This window comes from Pipra filicauda, unplaced genomic scaffold (genome assembly GCF_003945595.2).
Source record: "Pipra filicauda isolate LSUMZ 115617 unplaced genomic scaffold, ASM394559v2 scaffold422_size665910_pilon, whole genome shotgun sequence".
Lineage (NCBI taxonomy): Eukaryota > Metazoa > Chordata > Aves > Passeriformes > Pipridae > Pipra > Pipra filicauda.
The window spans coordinates 219,120-239,542 of NW_024104557.1; the positions used below are offsets into that span (position 1 = coordinate 219,120).

A 20,423-nucleotide genomic window follows, 5' to 3' on the forward strand; every position below is an offset into this window, starting at 1 on the left:
GGCAGATCCTGCCTTTAAATCCCCCTGGATACTACGTTTAATAGGTTCATTGATCCATGAGTGGATTGCAGGGGGAGGAAAGGGGAGATAACACTGGGTTTCCCCGAGCCTTGCCCTGCTCTCCTGAAGAAAGCTGGATGCAGGCCGTCCATGTGGATCCCGAGTTTTCACGGCTTTATTACCGCGGACGTCAAAAGAAACAGGACGCTGGGAGCATCCCCCAAAACCCTGGGAGCTGCTCCTGTGACCGGCAATCGGCTGCCAGAGCTGCTTTGTCACCTTAAAACCGGATCCGGAGCAGGGAGAGGGGAGGGCTGTGCCAGCCCCGCTCCCGGCTCCCAGCTCCCAGCCCCTGCTATTCAACACTCCCTATTCCCAAACGCAGCATCCACAAACGCCAGCGGTTCGCTCGTTACCCGCTCCTTAACATAAAAGGCCTCCAGAGTCCTACCCCTAAAGCCGGAGAGAAACCCGAGCCTCCCTTCCCCCTCGGCTCCCTCCCTGCTGGTTTCGGAAACGGAGAGGAAATACTTGTAATGTTATCAACATAAACACAGCTCTTGGCCGGCTGCAACATCCTGCGAGCTCTGCAGAAAAACACCCTGACGTCATGGCGCCGGCTCTGCCCAGGAGAAAGGAGCCGCTTTCGGCACCGCTGCTCCGGAGCTTTGGGATGCTCAGCACTGCCTCTTCACTTGAAACCTTCTTTTCCAAAAAGTCCGGGTTAGAAACCTCAGCAGTTTGCTACTGGTGTGCCTAGAATATCATATATATATATATTTATCTATCTCTCTCTGTATAGATATTAATATAACGTACGTGGACTGCGCTCTTCCATAAACTCCTCGTGATGCTCCTTATAGGAAAGGCTGGATTTTAGGCTGCAGGATGTGTGTTTTAAAATAAGCAGATCTTGTCAAGATGATTGATGCTGGAGGGGGGAAAAAATAAAGGAAATAATCTCTTCATAAAGTAGTAAGTGGCTTCGAAATGCGTGTGTGCCGGTGCTCCGGGGGAGGTCAGGCTGCAGGATCACCTCGCCGTGCTTCCAGAATGCAAAGAATTAGGATTTATGGCTGCAGAAACTGCCCAGATCCAACCCGGATACAGCCGTGCACAATCAAAGGCAGGATTTACCCCCACCTCTGACATATTCCTAATTCCTGGAAAATGAGGCAATCTTTTTCTGTGTGCGATGAGGAGACGCAACCCAAATTCTGTTCGGCTTTCTGGGACCCCAGAAATCCCTGTTGTCATTGCCAGCAGGATGCTGAAATGTGGTGGCTCGACCATGACCACCCAAGTGCCTTGTCCTGGCCCCAACTGCAGTGAAAAATAAGGATAATGTTCTGTTTTCTCCTTTTTTTTTTTTCTGGCAGGGGACTGGGCAGAACCAGGAGCAAGGTTGGCTCTTTGAAGCCGCTCACAGTAGGGCGAGAACAAGCACGAGCAGAAAGAAAGGGGAAAAAGGTCATTTTTTTAAATTCTTTTTGGTGGCAGCGAGCCATCAGCATGGCTCAGCCACCCTGGAAGACAAACCTGCCATTCCCTCTCCCCCTCCCAGCTCCTTTTAAATCCTGTTTGTGGACTGCCAGCCTCTCCCCGGAGCCGTGATCCACGGCAGAGGAGAGCTCGTCCGACAGCAGAACGGTTTCACCCGCACCATAATCCCAAACCTCTTGTGCTGGATGACATGCAAAAGATGTAAAAACCCAAATGGGATGGCCAAGGGCTGCAGTGAGTTGGCCATCACAGGGAGAGTGATGGGTTTAGGGAGGAAAAAGGGTTTTGTTGCACTAAAACGCAGTGACTAATTCCTCGCGTGTGTCTCCCAAGCTGAAACGAGGTCTTTGATGTGTCACTGATTATTCCCCCCACCCCACCCTCTGCTTTTCCACTCTTGAACAGAAAAGATGAATCACAGTAGCCATTCACCCTTTCTGAAAATCCACTTCATAGTCTTCTTTTTTGGGGGGGGTTTAAATAAACAGGCAGTTTCCACACGAGCGGCAGGAACGGAGCACGAGGGGGAGGATGAGCCTGTGGGAAGGGCCTGGAGCTTTGCTTTCTCCACCTGCCCAACATTCCACAAATCACTGCTCTCCCACATCTCAGTATTTGCTCATGGCATGGTTTGGGTTGGAACAGACCTTAAAGACCATCTCATTTCAACCCTCCTGCCACGGGCAGGGACACCTTCCCAGGTTGCTCCAAGTCCCGTCCAACCTGGCCTTGGACACTTCCAGGGATCCAGGGGCAACCACAGCTTCTCTGAGCAACCTGTGCCAGGGCCTCACCACCCTCACAGGGCAGAATTCCTTCCCAATATCCCACCTAAACCTGGAAGTTAGGTTCCCCAAGCAGGTCGAGGAGGGGATCCTGTCCCTCTGCCCAGCACTGGTGAGGCCACACCTGGAGCACTGGGTCCAGTTCTGGCTCCCCAGTACCAGAGGGACAGGGACAGACTGGAGAGAGCCCAGGGAAGGCACTGGAGCACCTCTGCTGTGAGGAAAGGCTGAGGGAGCTGGGACAGCTCAGCCTGGAGAAGAGAAGGCTCCGGGGGTCTCATCAAAGTCCATCAACACCTGCAGGGAGGGTGCAGAGAGGACGGAGCCAGGCTCTTCCCAGTGGTGCCCAGTGACAGGACAAGGGACAATGGGCACACACTGAGACACAGGAGGGTCCCTCTGAACGTCAGGGAACACAATTTGACTTAGGGGGTGATGAAGCACTGGCATAGGTTGGAGGTTGAGGAATCTCCATCCTTGGAGATACTCAAACTTTATCTGGACACAGTCCTGGGCAGTTGGCCCTGGTGGCTCTGCTGGAACAGGGAAGTTAGATCAGATGACTTCCAGAGGTTCCTTCCAAAATCAATCCCTCTGGGATTCTGTGATCCTGTAGTTGACTGTTCTGTAAACTTCTCAGAAAGCAAACCTGCTGGGACTGAACCTCACAGTCAAGTAAGGTGATATCCAGCACTGAGCAGGAGAGCCCTACACTGTGCAGGACGTATCTTGGGATCCCACCAGTGTCCCTCCAGCTCTATACTGGCTTCCAGTGAACAAGCACCAGTTGCTGCACACCATGACACACTCTGCCACAACCCTCACCTCCCAGGAGCCACTAACCAAGAGCAAAAAGCTGATCAGAGGAAAGGAACCCACTGACCCCAAATGAAATGAACCCAAATGATCCTCCAAAGGATTGCAAGACTGAAGAGCCCTGAGACCGGGCAATTATTATCCCAATTAGGAGACAGAAGAATCACAGAATATCCCAAGCAGGAAGGGACTCACAAGGATCATAGAGTCCAACTCCTGGCCCCACACAGGACACCCCAAAAATCACACCATGTGCCTGAGACTATTGTCCAAATGCTTTCTTGAATGGAAAAATAAATGGATGAGGTTTTAAGGAAAAAATACGGAGAAGAACACCAATGAATGTGGATGCTTAAGGAATTGGAACATGAAATAGTTCAGGCTCCTAAAGAGACAAAGAAATGTTGACAGTGGGTACCAGTCACAGAATCACAGAATGGTTTGGGTCGGAAGGGACTTTAAAGACCATCTAGTCCCAATTCCCACAGTAACTGTGGCAAGTCAGACCTTAGTTTTCTCTAACATCTTGCTTTTAAGGAAAGAAATCTGTCCCTGGAAGTTTAACAACAGGCAATTACTAACAATGAGCCCAGAGACTTGATGCTCTCACACTAAAAGTACAGAAATAAGAGCCAGGAGCCGACATGGACAGGCACTCCTGGCACAGCCATGGTCTGGAAGCTGCACTCAGAGGGGAAGAACTACAAACACAAACTATTTTCCTAATAATAATTTTCCTAACAAATTCTCCTAATTCCGAGAGTTTTAATTTGCCCTCAGCCACCCTTCTCTTTCGGTGCTGCTGCTGTCTGATCGTGGGAGTATGTGCCAGTAACCCTTGCAGAATAAACTGGGATGGGAGGGGGAATAAATTATGGAAGAGATAGAGGGAATGAAGAGCTTCTCGGACCTGTAGCAATGAAGAATGAGCTGGAGAGGGTTTCCTAAAGGACATGTCATCAAGGAGCATGAAGGTGGGACAGGTAAGAGCCAAGAGAAGGGAAAGTTCTAAGAAGGAGAGCAGTGAGCTGAGTCTGAGGGAGCTGTCAGGGCAGGGAGGAGGAAGGTGAAGGACAAACTCCAAGCCTTGACAGGAGGAAGGTGCTGGGGATGGAGGGTTTTGCTGCAGGTCAGGGATGGTGGGGGCAGCAGCAACTGTGCTGCAAAGGGGAGAGGGAGATGAGACCTCCTCTGGGGTGATTAAAACAAGACTCTCAGAGCCAAAACAAGACTCTCAGAGCTTGTAAAAACCCCTGGTTAGTACAGGACCAGAATCCATGGTCTCCTGGTGTGCTTTCCCCATGGGATCAGCATTGCAGCTGCACCACAGCACCAGGAAGCAGAGAACGACCGCCGGAGGGGCACAGCAGACGCTGGTTCAACTCATTATTGCAAATCACGAATTAATAATTAAAACAAAAAAAGTCAAGGCACAGAGGGATATATTTCCTTAAATATTTCCCTTTAGAGTGTCCCCTCTTTTGTCCCAGACATCGTTTGTAAGGTGTACAAAGAAAACGTGAGCACAGTTCACATTTCCAGCTACGAAAAAGGACCGGTTGCTTCTGATGGAGGAGTCAGGATGAGGGATGGCCATTATTTAGCATGACAACATCCCTACCTAGTCAGACGCCTTTCAGAGAGCAAACGGTGCATGGGGAGGAGAAACGAGGCTTAAAAAAAGAAAAAAAAAAAAGGAAAAAAAAGAAACCTCCACGAAAAATAAAGCCCTGAGATGAAGTCCCAGATTGAGCCGAGGAGCTGGATCGTTCGTGCAGCGAGCGATCAGAGCATCCTACTTTAAAACAAAGGTGTCGGAGGGGGATCACTCTCTGACAGCCTTAAAATCTCCTCACAGAGGCTGAGCTCCCATTCAAACGCATGCGTCCGGTCATGCAGCTTAATCGCTGGTTGTGCTTACCCTGGAATCCACCCGGGACACCTGTAGGTGCAGGGAGCATCCAGCCCGTCCCACGGAGCAGCCCCCGGGATAAGAAAGTGCCGCGGATCCGTAAAAAAAAAAAAAAAATAAAAAAAATCCCCCCTTTACCTGCGGTAATTCTGCACCGCTGCTCGGTTCAGCCCTGTTGCCACAGTAACACTTGTGGTGTAGCCGAGATCACTGATTATGAAACTCGGGGGGGAAAAAAAAAATATAAAAAAAAAAAATCAGAGGCTGCTAATTAGGATATACTCCAGTTCTCCGAAAGCTCCATATTAATGACATCAGGATTGCGGGCGCAGGGAAAACAGACACCAGAAAGCATCGCCTGGGTCAGCACCCACAGCCAGCATCAGCTGCTTTTTGGGGCTTTTTATACCCAGGTCTTAAAATTCAGCCCGCAAATCCCCTGTAAATTCGGCTTGTTTTCCTTCTCTTTGAACAAACGTGCAAGACTCGGTGGAACAGTCTTTACTCTTTACATATATTTGCATGTATTAGACTTGGAAAGGGTTGAGGACGAGGTACAAATGGTGACAACCCGGAGCGGGGCCAGGGGTGCATCCCCTGCATCTCACCTTACCTGTGGCTCTCTCGGTTTTCATGACAAAGAAACTGAAACCACGATTTTACACCGGTGGCTGTGAGGGTTTGTAAATGAAGGTTTGCAAACGAGGGGAACTGGATTTGAAGCGTTTTCCTCCCTGACTTACTTCGTGAGTGCCAAAAGCTTTCCGAGGCTTGTCTTCTGCTGGGGGCTTCAAGCTGAAAAGTCTGACTGGGAGCAGCTGTGCTGCCAGACACAACTGTTTATCAGCACAGTCCACAAATAGGATATTAGGAGCGCGTTTCCAGGTAAAAGGAAAATTGCCTGACAGGTATTTCTGGAGCTGCAAACCCGGAGTGATGCTGCTTTAAAATGTCAGCTCATCAAAAAGCCTCAGTTTTATCTTTCCTGTTGAATGAGGAAACCAGCGGGTGGATGAGATGGTGCTAAGCACGTGGGGCCAAGGAAAATGGGTTAATGGCTTATATGGAGCTTATAAGAGCTTCTTATCCTGGAAGTGTCCAAGGCCATGTTGGATGGGGCTTGGAGAAACCTGGCCCAGTGGAAGGTGTCCCTGCCCATAGCAGAGGGTTGTAACGAGATGAATCTTTAAGGTGCCTTCCAACCCAACCCATTCCATGATTCCATGAAAATATTCTTCAATGCACTGTCAGACCCTGCATTTCTCCATCACCCAGGGCTGTTGGATGACACACAGACCATCTGCTTGACTTCAGTCAGCTCCAATGACAAGGACCAGAAGCTGCCACCTCCAAAGTGGGTGCAGGGGCTGAGAAACAAATTGCTGGCAAAAGCCACTTGCTGAGCTCAGATTTATCCTGGGGAACAGCAGGAGTCAAGTGGAAAGGGATCTTAAAGACCACCCAGTTCCACTCCCTGCCATGGGCAGGGGCATCTTCCACTATCCCAGGTTGCTTCAAGCCCTGTCCAATCTGGCCTCGGACACTTCCTGGGATCCAGGGGCAGCCACAGCTTCTCTGGGTGACCTGTGCCAGTGTTTTACCGCTCTCCTTGTAAAAAAAATTCTTCCCTTTATCTAGCACTTGGAGAAGTACTGGGGAACCACTTCCCTCCCCCCCCCACTTTAAGCAGGAAAATAAGCAGAGATTAACTTTTTTTCTCTAGCAGCATCACCTAAAGCCTTGAAATCACAGTACACTGCTCGTGATTGCATGAACCAGCCACTTCTCCCACTCACCAGCAACACTGAGGACGTGTTAGGTGTAGGGTTAATTACCTATAAATGTGATTTATTAGCTGGAAACAATGCAAAGGGCTGACCTAAGACACTCACCAACCACTTTATAGGAGCAACTGGCCAAGCAGGAGGTGCATCCCAGTCCCGAGCAGACTGGGATTGCCACGTTACAGATAACAAATTAATACAACCAGTGGGATTCAGCTGCCATTGATGGTTTAGTTGGAGGCATTATTTCCAACCTTTTAATAAGCTTATTTGCAAGAATTAGTCCTTTAATGCTGTCTGCTCGTGTATCCTGTGCAGTATAAGCCGGTTCGATGCGACCACAGAGAGAACATCTGCTTTTGTGAGCATTTAGGGAAATTATTGCCAATTATGGGGATGGCAGGTGAGGGCAGCCGGGCAGGGAGGATCTGCCAGGAGGGATGAGGAGCTTTGCAAGATGCTGATGTGAGCAGGAAGTTCACTGGGAACATAAATGCCTCGGCAAAAAGGAGCTGCTGCCCCAAGTGCAGCCAAAATATCCCCAGCAAGGAAAGGGTTTTGGGGCCAGCAGAGATTTTGGGTGATCCCTGTTATCATTCATACTGTTGGCATTTTGAGCAGATCAGTCTTCCAAACATTTCTTCTCATCAGCCTATGTTGAAAAAAGAACCAGATTCTGCCTCCAGTGCCTTTATTCCACTTTTCACCTTTCCCCCCTCCAACTATTATCCATGTATTTTTTCCCATCTGTCTTTTCTTCATCTATTTTCCATTCCATCTTCCATGCCCAAGAGGGGATTCCTTGTTTAAAACAAAGGAATCTGTAGGCACAGATCTCAGAGCCACACCAACAAGCCGGACATCTTCTATCCTTGCTATAAATCCATTTCATATAAATATATTTTTATATATGGCCAGCAGGACAAGGGGAGGTGATTCTGCCACTCTGCCCCCTCAGCTGAGACCCCCCTGCAGAGCTGCCTCCAGCCCTGAGGAAAAACAGCACAAGGATGTGGAGCTGCTGCAGAGAGTCCAGAGGAGGCCCCGGAGCTGCTGCCAGGGCTGGAGCCCCTCTGCTCTGGAGCCAGGCTGGGAGAGCTGGGGGGGGTCCCCTGGAGAAGAGAAGGCTCCAGGGAGAGCTGAGAGCCCCTGGCAGGGCCTGAAGGGGCTCCAGGAGAGCTGGAGAGGAACTGAGGACAAGGCATGGAGGGACAGGACAAGGGGGAATGGCTTCAAACTGCCAGAGGGCAGGGTTAGATGGGATACTGGGAAGGAATTGTTGTCTGGGAGGGTGGGGAGGCCCTGGCACAGGTTGCCCAGAGAAGCTGTGGCTGCCCCTGGATCCCTGGAAGTGTCCAAGGCCAGGTTGGACGGTGCTTGGAGCAACCTGGGCTAGTGGAAGGTGTTCCTGCCCATGGCAGGGGGTGAAACTAGATAATCTTTAAAGTCCCTTCCACCCCAAACCATTCCGTGATTCTATGAATCTGTGATTTACATCGCTATAAACCTATTATAAACATAATATAATAAAGCTATTACAAATTATATATATATTGCTTTAAACCTACCATAAACCCAGTATCACTGCTATGAACATATTTCCTGCTGACACAAGACTATAAGAACTAAACACCAGGGTTAACAAGCCCTTGCTGATACCAACACAAAACCTCATGTTCAGTGGTTCTGAAAAATATATAATTAAAAAGCAGTTTCTTATCTTTGAAGTGATTAACCAACAGCCTGGGACGACTGACTTTTAGCCCTCCCATGTTACTCACAATTCATCCTCTATTTTCATCTCCCCAACAAAAGGCTGAACTCAACTGTATTATTGTCAGCCAGGGCTTTTATCGCCAGCCTTCGAAGCGGTCAAGGCATGGCAGAGAACAATGGCCCTCACAGGAGAACAAACACAAGCTGAACAAAAATACCCTGTTGCTAAGGTTTAAACCAGCCTTTTTTTGGGGGCACAGCCGGGTAGTTGGGAATCCCAGTGCCACCCTGTGTGAAAAAAAACGGAGAGAATTAGGACTTGGAGAGGGGAAAACGCCCCGACACTCAGCGCCGTTGAGAATTTAAAACAAGAGTATCACTTAAATGAGCTTTAAACCAAAGACAGTGTCTGGCCCATGCTGAAAGTTGAATGTGGAGGAGCAAGCCCAGAGATCCATGGAGATGCTGGCCACCTCTCCCACACAGCCATGGCACGGATGTTGGGAATGTTCCTCCTTTAAAGGAAAGCCCAACCCACAACGATTTCTCCTGTGAAATCCACCCCAAAAGCAACCACAGAGCAGCAGCCTGTGGTTTCTACATCCTTGGCCAAGGGAGCAGCACCTTCTTCTGCTTTTGGGGTTGAGTAGAGAAATGCTCTTCCCCGGTAGTGGTGGGGCAAGGTTTGGCCGTGGTGCCCTTCCCAGTAACACAAGAGTTTCCAGCAGCAGAGTGGCTCTGGGGTCAAGAGTGACCCAAGGACAGGAAAGCCATAACTGGCAGCCTGGAAAGCTGCTGTGGGGTAGAATGTTGGGTAAGGGGACAGCAGAGCTATGGTGGTCCAGGGTGGCCACCAGCCTCCACGACCAGTCCATCTTCTATCCCTCTAGATGGAGCTCCAGGAGAAGCCTGAGGTCCCTCCCCAAAGTGAAGGTGGACACATCCCATCATCTCCAAGAATGGAATCATGGAATCACAGAATCATAGAATGGTTTGTGTTGGAAGGGACCTCAAAGATCATCCAGTTTCAGCCCCTGCCATGGGCAGGGACACCCTCCACTAGCCCAGGTTGCTCCAAGCCCCATCCAAGCTGGCCTTGGACACTTCCAGGGATCCAGGGGCAGCCACAGCTTGTCTGGGCAACCTGTGCCAGGGCCTCTCTCACCCTCATAGCCAACAATTCCTTCCCAATATCCCATCTAACCCTACCCTTCCTCCTTGTCCTGTCACCTGCAGTTTGGTGCTGGAAAAGAGGCCAAGTTTGCCAAAGTGATTTAATAAAAACCCGCAAATCATCGGTTTAATTCTTCCTTCCTGCAGTATGTCAGCAAAACGCCCACCATGGCAAATCACACCATACAGAATCCCCCCAGAAATGTTCTCCTCCTTCAGGGGGCCAATTTTGTGCCCAAAATCTCCCCAGAAGCCTGGAGGAGCTGCTGGGATCAGGGGCACCACAGTGGCAGCAGCTGCCGGAAGGAACGGCTTCTCTGAAGTGATTGGAGATTTTATTTGCACTGGGACCATAAATATTTTTGGAAGCACGTAGGCAGTGGTGCAGTGATGAATCTTGGCCATTTCACGTGCAAAATAAAACACAAAGAGGGAATTTCAAGTTTCCTTGATGACAGCAGAGCCTGGACACACATGAAAGAGAGAACGGAGTCAAGGTAACGCTGGAATTCAGTTTTTATGATCCTTTTTGGTTTTGTTCCAATAAACAAGGTCTCCCTGAGCAGCCATTCAAACATCACTGTATGTCACTTAGATTTTACTGATATGAAAACAAACATTAAGATGCTACAACAGAGCTCAAATCCCCCTGTATTAGGTACCTAGGCCAAACAGCCACCAAAATTATGCTGAATTAAAATAATTTCAATCTCATCCCGTAACAACAGGACCCTCCACTCAGGTTAAACAACTTCAATAGTAAAGCAGAGGATAGACCCGAGACATCTCCATCCTTGAAAGTCTTTGCTGTTCCTTTCAAAAGGCTTTGAAAAGCAGCTTTCCTACAAAAACACCCATTTCCATCACGCCCTGGAGAGGAGCATAATACACACAGGGCTCCTCAGTGTCGCTGTTAAATAGGAGACCCCCCAAACCAGGCATTAAATGGTACAGGAGCTCCCACACAACAGAGAGGGCTTTCTGTGCCTGCTGTCACTGCACAAACACAACACAAAATCTGTTGCTCAACACCAAGACTGTATTTGGTGGTGCTGGGGCCCAGCCTGACAAACTCATCTCGTTTCTATAGTGTAACATGGCATAGTTTGGGTTGCAAGGGACCTCAAAGATCATCCAGTTCCACCCCCTGCCATGGGCAGGGACACCTTCCACTAGCCCAGGTTGATCCAAGCCCCGGAGCTTGGACCAATCTGGCCTTGGACAGTTCCAGGGATCCAGGGGCAGCCACAGCTTCTCTGCCCAACCTGGGACAGGGCCTCACCACTCTCACAGACAGCAATTCCTTCCCAATATCCCATCTATCCCTGCCCTCTGGCACTGGGAAGCCATTCCCCCTTGTCCTGTCCCTCCATGCCTTGTCCCCAGTCCCTCTCCAGCTCTCCTGGAGCCCCTTCAGGCCCTGACAGGGGCTCTCAGCTCTCCCTGGAGCCTTCTCTTCTCCAGGGGAACCCCCCCAGCTCTCCCAGCCTGGCTCCAGAGCAGAGGGGCTCCAGCCCTGGCAGCATCTGCGGGGCCTCCTCTGGACTCTCTCCAGCAGCTCCACGTCCTTGTGCTGTTGTTCCCAGGGCTGGAGGCAGCTCTGCAGGGGGGTCTCACCTGAGCAGAGGGGCAGAATCATGTCCCTTGCCCTGCTGACCTCCTTTCTTTGGACACAGCCCAGGATATGATTGACTTTCTGGGCTGTGAGCACACGTTGATGGTTCATATTTCATCCACCAGCACCCCCAAGTCCTTCTCCCAGGGCTGCTCTCAGTCCGTTCGCCCCTCAGTCTGTTCTGATACGGGGATTGTCCTGACCCCGCTGCAGGACCTTGCACTTGGCCTTGTTTAACCTCACGAGGATCACAAGGCTCCACTTCTGTAGCCCATCAAGGTCCCTCAGGATGGCATCTCATCCCTCAAGGGGATCACCTGCACCCCTCAGCTTGGTGCCACCAGTTTTGACTCCATGACATGCAGCCAGGGGCCATCCTGGCTCAAAACCTCCTCGTTCCCCTTAGTCCAAAGCAAATCCAGTCCAATCCTTCAGGGATACACATCCACCTCTGAGATGTGCCCTGTCCCACATCAGATGCTCAGCATTTCTAGATGATTATCTGTGGGCTTGGTTTATCCCAAGTAAATGATGTTTCACCCCAAGCCATCCTGTGCTCACACAGCAGTGGGGGAAGATGAGTGCTCAGCTGAAGACCCCCTGCAGTGCTGCCATAACCAAATGTACCAAACAGGAGGGAGAAAAGAAGGAAATGTCATTTTGGGAGGTGCACAAGGGTTGAAACCAAAATCCTACAGATGGAAAAGGGGCAACATCCAACACATACATAAAGCAAGAGGGATGGTGTGAATGATCCATTGATTACAGGGTTATTTTTGGACATAGCTGTGCTGAGTTAGTGGTTGGACTCAATGATCTTACAGGTCTTTTCCAACCTAAATGAGTCTATGATTCTACTTCTACCTCAATAATACCTTCACATCAGGGCACTGCTCTCAAAGGAGCCATCTCCAAGTAATTTTAGAGGTCTAGATGTGATTTCCAGAAGTGCATTAACATAAATGTGAACCAACCATCCCATACTCCTCCAAGGACTACTTTCCTCTACTCCTTTTCCCCACGGCTCCTCCCCATCCTACAGGTCCTGGGTGTGATTTGCCTGGCTTTAAAAACCAAGTTCTCCAGATGTTATGGGATCTGTTTATATCCTCTGTACACCCCTGGTGCCCCAATGTGTAGATGTTTGGACAGTAATACACTCAGATGTTGACTCCTCCCCATCTCCCTCTCTAGGAGCATGAGCTATAAGAAAGGCAGACTTGGAGGCTTTGGAAAACGTGGTGGCATCTTCATTCTCAATTAAATAATTATCCCACGAGCAGCACGAGAAAGGGTTTAGCCCTGAAGTGCCCACTGGCTGCTTTTGCTGAAGGAACACCCTGTTATCTCCACCACCACTTCCCAGAGGATGACAAAGGACTCCTGAGTGGAATTTTGACCTCCCCTCTCACCTCCAATGCAGTAAAGATGATGGGCATGCCTCAGCCTCTAAAGCAGATTTTCACCACTTGTAAAGACACACTCTGGAAAGGGAGAGCACAGGCAAAAGCAGGGTAGCCCTTGCTCTCCCCAGGTGGCCTTTCCTGGCAGCAGAAGGACATTTCAAGTGTGGGACACTCTTAAACCAGCTGGAGGAACCAGTTATTCATGGCAGATGCTGAGATAGTTATTAAGAGTCAAGGAAGGAACATCAGCAGTGGGGTGACTTTTAATCCTTGCTGGCGTGGACTGGAATTAAAATTCATGCGTTTGAAATAAATGGCCACCCATCCCAACTCACACCCCAACACATCCCTGGCTATGAGATTAATGTATAGACAGAATTAATCCAACATCATCTTCCCCCTGACCTATTTGGGCAGAGAGATAAGACCCACTAAAACCACCTCACAACATCCAACATGGTGCCACTGCCATGGGCTGGTTTGTATCCAAATCAATGCTTCTCCCCCTTCCCCAGAGGACAATCTGAGGGACAGAAGAAGGTGTAACATCTCTGAAAGCTGCTTTAGTACAAGGGAAAGACCTGTGAGAAAGGGAAGTTTCAGGTGACCAGATTCAAGGATGGAGCTGTTGCTGAGCAGCTTTAATTCCTCCTCTCTCATCCCAGATTAGTTCCTCAGAACTCACCAGGAATTTTCCAGCTGTTTCACTTGCTGGAAAGATGCCACGTTTGTGTGTCAGACTAAACATCTGTGCTTTTAAGCCCAGGATTTTCAGATCAGATCTATGTATTTGTTTGGAGGGGGGAAATAACACCACAAACTGTCTGTTCAGGGAGTTTCATTGAGCAGAACCACCATTATTTCTTCCTCCCCACCCCTCATATCACCCCTCCTCTTCTCCCTCCAAAGGCAAAGTGGTTCAACAGATTTCAGGAAAACGCAGGGAAAACCACTACTGTACATTTTCTGTGGTCAGTGTTTTCCTGTTAGGTCAGAGAGGAGCTACCAGAAACACAGTGTGCAGTTGGCACCTTCCCCTCCTACCTCCCTGCTGCAGGGAACAACCTGGCTCGGGATCTGGGGTTTGAGGGCCAGGTGGATGCCCCAGTATTCACTGGGAAAGAGTTTATCCCGTAAGGGTTGCAGGTGTGTGCACTCATACACCTCCATTCCTGCTCTTACAGGAAGAGGTGTCACCTGTAAGAGGTGACAGGATCCCTCCAGGTTGGTTTCTGGGGCTCCATCAGTCTCCATGAGCTCCACATCAACCCTTTCTCCACCATCCCAACTCTCCATCTGCCCTCACTGCTGGAACAGCCTTTTGGCCCCTGCTGCCACCTGTCCCCACTCTCACTTGAAGAAAAGAGTTAAATATTTCAGCTGGGTCTAATGTATGGTCAGTGCAACCACGGGGAATGTGACCTGTGCTTCTGGTCTGATCCTCCACCAAAGGGACACCCAACATCCCACAGTCAGGGACATCCCATGTGCCTCAGAATCTCTGTTCTCCCTTCTTGTTTAGTTTTTTCCACTTAGGGTCTCACTGTGGTGGTTAGGACATTTTAGGTTGCAAAGGGACCTTAAAGATAATCTTGTTCCACCCCCTGCCATGGGCAGGGACACCTTCCACTAGCCCAGGTTGCTCCAATCCCCATCCAACTTGGCCTTGAACACTTCCAGGGATGGGGCAGCCACAGCTTCTCTGTGCCAGGGCCTCACCACTCTCACAGCCAAGAATTCCTCCCCAGTATCCAACTAAACCTGTCCCTGCTGCACAGCACCACCCCAGGCTTGTCCCTGGGTCCCACAAGGCCCTCATGGCCCAACAGCATCTCTGTGTGGGGCATTTGCTTCTTTTCCATTTCAAACGACCCGAGATATTACAAGAGCTGGGATGTGACACACCAAAATTGGGGGTTTCACAGCTTGGCAGGTAAAACCATGAGTCAACAAAGCACAGGAGCACACAAGGACATCGAATTGCACAAGCCCTGCAGGAACCAGAGGACTCTGTGGGGCGGAAGAAGGGAAAATCTGGCACCTCTTGTTCACACCAGGTGGGTCCCTGGAGCAAAGTATTCCCCAAACTTATGGTACAAGGATCTGCTCACTTGCCATGAGCCAGGGAGGCAGTCTGGAAGCAGGTGACAAGCTGAGCAGCCAAGGACAGCGAGGTGTCCCATCCTTTGGTCTTTACCATCCTCTACGTCCTTCCTCGCTGCGCAGAAGTTCTGGCCTCAGGGACCCAGCTGTTCTTTCAGCATGAAAGAACAACAGCACCACTCTTGTGTGTGTGTGTCTTGCTGTTCACACACCTTCCCTCTCCCAGCCCAAGGGAGTTGCCTCTCAGTCTCTTTCCACCCACTTTACAGAGGAAACCAGCGCAAGGATCAAAGGAGGCCCCTGGCTGGGAGTGGCAAGGGCAGTAACTGGAGAGGTGACAGCGAGGTGACAGAGGCTGAGCAAATTGAGGGGTTGTTCCTTTGTGCCCGACCCTCTGGCCATGTAACTTGAGTGCCAGAGCAGCTGAGAAGCAGAGGAAAGAGGGAAAAGAAGACCTGTGCTTGGGATGATGAAAGAACTGGGTGACTAAATGAAAAGGTGCTTCACCTGAGTGTTGCTGCACTGGCTCATCCTCAAATGACCCCCATGTTCTACTGGGAGAGGAAAATTTGATTTAAAGTATTACCCTGGAAGTCCTTTGGTTGCAGTAGGTGAAAGAAGCTCTACTGGGGAAGTGAAGCAACCACAATGAGGAGTTAAGTCCCCGCTGAGCTGAGCCCTGGCATTCCCACAAAATGGTCTAACAGAAGTGGCCTTTTTCCTTCCTTTTCCCCAGCAAGATTCCAAAATGAAAAGCATCTCCGGCATTTGGCTATCCCATGCCCACCAGCAACATCTGTGGTTTGGGTGGAAGAAGAGCTAAAGGTTTCCAGTGCAACTCCTCACTCTCTCCACACGTCCATCTATCTCCTGTGTGGTTTTGGGAGCAAAATCCACGTTAAGGCAGACAGAAGTGGATTTTTAATTTATATTTTTTTAATGGATCCTTTGCAGTGCCTGATCCTAAGAAGCTCTTAGCAGCTCCAGGAGGACTGATCCCAGCCTGCTGCTTCCTCTTATACAGAGGGAGAGAAGAAGCCTCCCAGGGATCTGCATCACTTGCTCATGGATGCTCAAAGCTGTCTGTTCATTCTGGGCCATGTCACCCCAGCTCTTCTCAAGCTCAGGGAGTCCTTCCTCATGTGATCCTGATGGCCTTGAGTTGGTTAAAGGCAGTGCCAGGCTGTATTTACCTTGGCACCTGATTGCCAATCTGACTCCGCCTTCCAGAGTCCTCCTATTTCCTCCTGGAGTAATTAATTAGTCGCTTGTCCATGGGGAGAGAAGGAATGAGGAACTTCACCTCATTATTCCTGTGCCTTTTGCCACTGTGGCCAAACCCTTGGCCATGCCCAACAGCTGCAGTTTGTCACAGCACTGCAATATATAGAAGTTATCCATAAAACCCCTAAGATTCTTCTTGTTGGATGTTACAGGGATTAAGCTGCTTCCACAGACGAGATCCAAGGTCACCTAAAAGTGCTGGAGGTGATAAATATCCCTGTGTCGGTTTATAATCTGTGCCAAACAAATCCAGCATATTGGAATAATGCTCAGAAAGGTGAAACACCTGCTGCATATTATTCCCAAAATTTCCTGCTGGGAAAGAAAGGACCCCACTCCTTGCTGCTGCCACAGAAAGCGTTAATCCCAGGCTCCAAGAACTTCCCATCCCAACTGCAGCGCGCCGCTGGCACGAGCCGCTGTCCAACTGACCCAGTTCATTTTACAAAACTGGGTGACTAAGGACAAAACCACCTTATTTCCATTGAGAAAACACAATTCCCATTAAGCAAGGCACGATCCCGGCCTCGCTCTCCCGACGGCACGTCCCCTCCTGACCCACTTGCGGAAGTGCCGCGAGCGAGGGTTTGTGCGCCGTGCAAAAGCCTAAAATCACACTTCCCTACAAAGAGCTGGGATAAATTGACCCCTCTAAGCAAAGGGGCTGCCAAGCTTTTATCTCCTCCTCATTGTCCACTTACACTGAAGCGGAATAATGAGACGATACGGGGGCTACACGAGGCAGGATTGGAAAACTCTGCCTTAGCAACTCAATTGTGTCCGCGGTGCCTGCGTTGGCTTTTATATCCAGCTACTGGCTTGGAAAGCTGCTCCTGATTTCACACTCGTTCAGCACAGCTGCATTTATGATTTTTTTTTTTTTTTGTCCGCTTCCTGCTACCCAATGTCACGGCAAAGGGAATTAGTTGTGGGGTTGGGATCGGGGAAGGCAAAGCAGGGGATTGCTCCGGCTGCGTTTTCGTGCCCTTCATCCAGTTCAGACCTGAAAAGTCTCAGGACACAGATGATTTCCTCTTCCCTGCAGAGGTTCTGCCACGGCATTAAAAAAAGAGCAATGAAGGGAACAATAAGCACCAAGATGTGTCTAAAATTAGCGGTTTACAAAACAATCCCGAGTTTATAATATCCCGAGTACAATAAAAGCCAAGAGCGAGCGGGACAATTATTTAAGAACTGCAGGATAAAAGGAAACCTTGATCAAAACTGTTATCAGGGAGGCAAATCTATCTTTATTGTGTTGCAGTTTCGCTGCTTAACCGAAATAACTTGCCTAAAATTGTCATTATGCTGCTTAAAATCAGCTAAATTGAAGCAACACACCGAAATCCCACTGCCTTGCTCAAGCAATCAACATGAGGGCAGCACACAGTTCTTCCCTATTTTCTGCCAAGGTTTAAATTCCAGTGCATTTGCCAATGGTTTTCCCTTTATACACCTTCACTCCTCACACAGACAATGGATGGGTTGATTTCCACGTGATCTTCAATCATATCTGCATTTTGGGTCTCAAGTGGTAGGAAAGCTGCAGTTCCCAGACTGTAAGTGAACGGGTAAATTAAGAGGGAAGCACCAAAGTTGCATTTGCTTTGGTGTTGTTATTATTATTTTTAATATAAATTTTAAACAAGGAGCAAAATTTGATACAACAGCAGTGTCAGAAAAATCCCCCTCCTTCTGCCAGGGGAGATGAAAATGTCCTTTAAAATGCTGCAGGGAAATAATATTTACAAATTGCTGCTGAGAGGAGGGATGGAAAACTGGCAGGGGATCAGAGATTATGCAGCATCCAACTTCTGCTGTCCCTCACCACTGTGAGAATTCAGATGGAATTAGAGTTGTCAAGGGATAAAGTCACTGTCAAGGAGAACAGACTTTTCCTTTAGAAAAGCCTCTTCCAAGGGAAAACCCAGATCCATCAGAAAACTGACCTCGCACTTGTCTAAAGGGGTGAATGTGCTCTGAGCAAGGAATCCAGGGGAGCTCTCCACAGGGTTTTCCTTAGGAGAGGACACCAAACTGAGACATGGCCACTACCTGTGGCTCAAATTCTTGCACTTGAAATGAGAAAATGTGAGCCCTAAAGCACAGAACCAAACAGAGATGGACACTGTGGTTCCCATGGCCTCAAAAACGGGCACGTGCAAACTGCAGGAAATGATTCTGAGATCTCTCCAGTCCTTGGAAATCCATACCAAGTCATACATCCTTGCTTTTCTTCCCATCAGACACAGCAACCACCCTGGTAGATAAACAGTGGTTGGTGGAACCACTTGTGACCTTCAAGCCATGATTCAGCCACAACACACCAACAGCAGTAGCCACATAATTTAGAGTTAAAAGCAGGTCAAATCCTAACCTGCTGCACAAGGTTTTCTTATCTCCAATCTGCAAAACGACCAAGGGTAGGAAAGAAGGGAAATAAAATGCTCATGGAACTCAAGAGAAGCTGTGGCTGCTCCATCCCTGGAAGTGTCCAAGGCCAGGTTGGACGGGGCTTGGAGCAACCCGGGATAGTGGAATGTGTTCCTATCCATGGTAGAGGTTGGAAATGGATGGTCTTTAAGGTCCCTTCCAACCCAAACCATTCTGGGCTTCTATAAGGATATATTCTGCCCCAATTTCTTCCCCATTCTGAGAGCTCTGACCCCCGGAGCAAATAGGAACCAGGATTTTTTGGGAGTGAAATCAAAGAAAAAGCTGTTCAAATCCCAGCGAAACACGAGGCAGTTTTGGGAGATGCCTCAGCTGCAGCGAAGCTGAAGAGCAACCATTGCTAAGATGGTTACACCCTCCTAAGTCTAGAAAGAGTCACAGCAGGGGCTAAAAAGCCCTTTTTAATTGAAAATATTTCGGAGTGGCAGAATCCCAGCCCAAAAAACCATTAACCCTGTAACCAGTGACCGATCCCAAACGCCACCAGACTCCTCAGTCCAGCTCCCTTCCCCACCTCTCAGGAGCAGGAAATGAAAACCATATGGACTGGACAGGGAAGAGATCGATTAGATCATCTGGTCCTACCCACCACACAGCAAAAGACTGTTCCCTACAAGAAATTTCCCATCCAGGCTCACTTATAAAAGTCCAAAGCGATGGAGTTTCCACCTCTTCTCCCGGGATATGATTTCTCCCTGCGGGAAGCCTTTTCCTATCAAGGCTTTCCTTTTGAAAATCTCTTCATTTCAATTTGCAGCCCCCCCCCCCTCTCCCCTGCCTGAGTGCATTTATGAACTACACTAATGAAACAGATTAACACCAAAGAGGAATTACAATTTAGGAATAAATTAGTTTATTTTCCTTTTATCCTCTACCAAAAAGCCTCAACATGTCAAAGAAAGTCTGAGCTTTTCTGAAATCTTCCTTTTTAAATTGGTCCCACTGCTCATAATTACACCTCCCTCTATCCATACAAGTTACTTTGCTTTTCTTTCCCCCCTCCTTTTTTAAGGAGGAGGAAAGGCAGGCAGAGGAAAGAGTAAGAAAGGGTGGGATAAGGGGAGAGAGGAGAGGGACCCATCCCATCCAACCAGTCTAATTGCTTGCAACACTCCCCAAGTGTATGAAAATGAAGGTTATAATACCAGTGTTGCCTGATGAATATTCCCAACTTCATTCCAGATGCAGGATCTGGGTTTATCCCACAACTGCCTCTCCTGCAGGAGGCAACAGCTTCCACCCCACACAAATACCAAGGAGGAGAAAGGATGAGTTTTGGCCAAATCACGGGCAGTGGCTTGGGAAACAGAAGGGCCAAGGGCTGAAACGCTGCTCCAAAAAATACTATTTTTCACAAAAATGAGAGGAGCTGCAAGAGACAAACAAATCCCCAAATATCCACCAGGCTGAAGGTTGCAGCACGTACTGATAAAGGGTGTAAAAAATGCAATGGCTTTGACTCAAAACGTTCTAAAAAAGATTCTAAATTGATTCTAAAAGTTCTAAATTGGAAAACTCAACTTTGACCTGCCAGTGCCCAGGTCTGATGGTAACAGCTACTCTAATTTATTAAAAAAGATGATTATTTTGGGGCTTAATCATAATGGAAATTCTCACACTTCAACAAATAATGACCCATTGGATCTCAGAGCCTCCTGTCACCTCAGGGCCCTGTCTCAGATTATCCAACCAACAGGAAAGGGAAGTAAATGACAATTAATAGTTGATACTTTCTCAGCCTACACTTTTAAGGCTTCTCTTCATTATCAGCTTTAACTTAAATGTGGATTCTCTGTTTCCAGGGAAGTCTGGAAAACATAAAAATAAAAGAAGTTACGGGCAAAGATGATGGCAAATGGGTGGAATTGTCCT

At 48.8% G+C, this 20,423-nt stretch overlaps 1 protein-coding gene across 2 annotated transcripts in view; it reads right to left on the reverse strand.

The window, feature by feature from the left end:
• PTPRA (protein tyrosine phosphatase receptor type A) overlaps positions 1-20,423 on the reverse strand; it is a 117,862-nt gene that overhangs the window by 27,161 nt on the left and 70,278 nt on the right. Inside the window, exon 1 of one of the 2 annotated variants that reach the window (XM_039385611.1) lies at positions 5,026-5,049. The exons of the other annotated variant lie outside the window; for it this stretch is intronic. The gene's annotated coding sequence lies outside the window, so the exon portion shown is untranslated. Of the gene's footprint in view, positions 1-5,025; positions 5,050-20,423 lie in introns of those variants that run through there. 2 annotated transcript variants of the gene reach the window in all.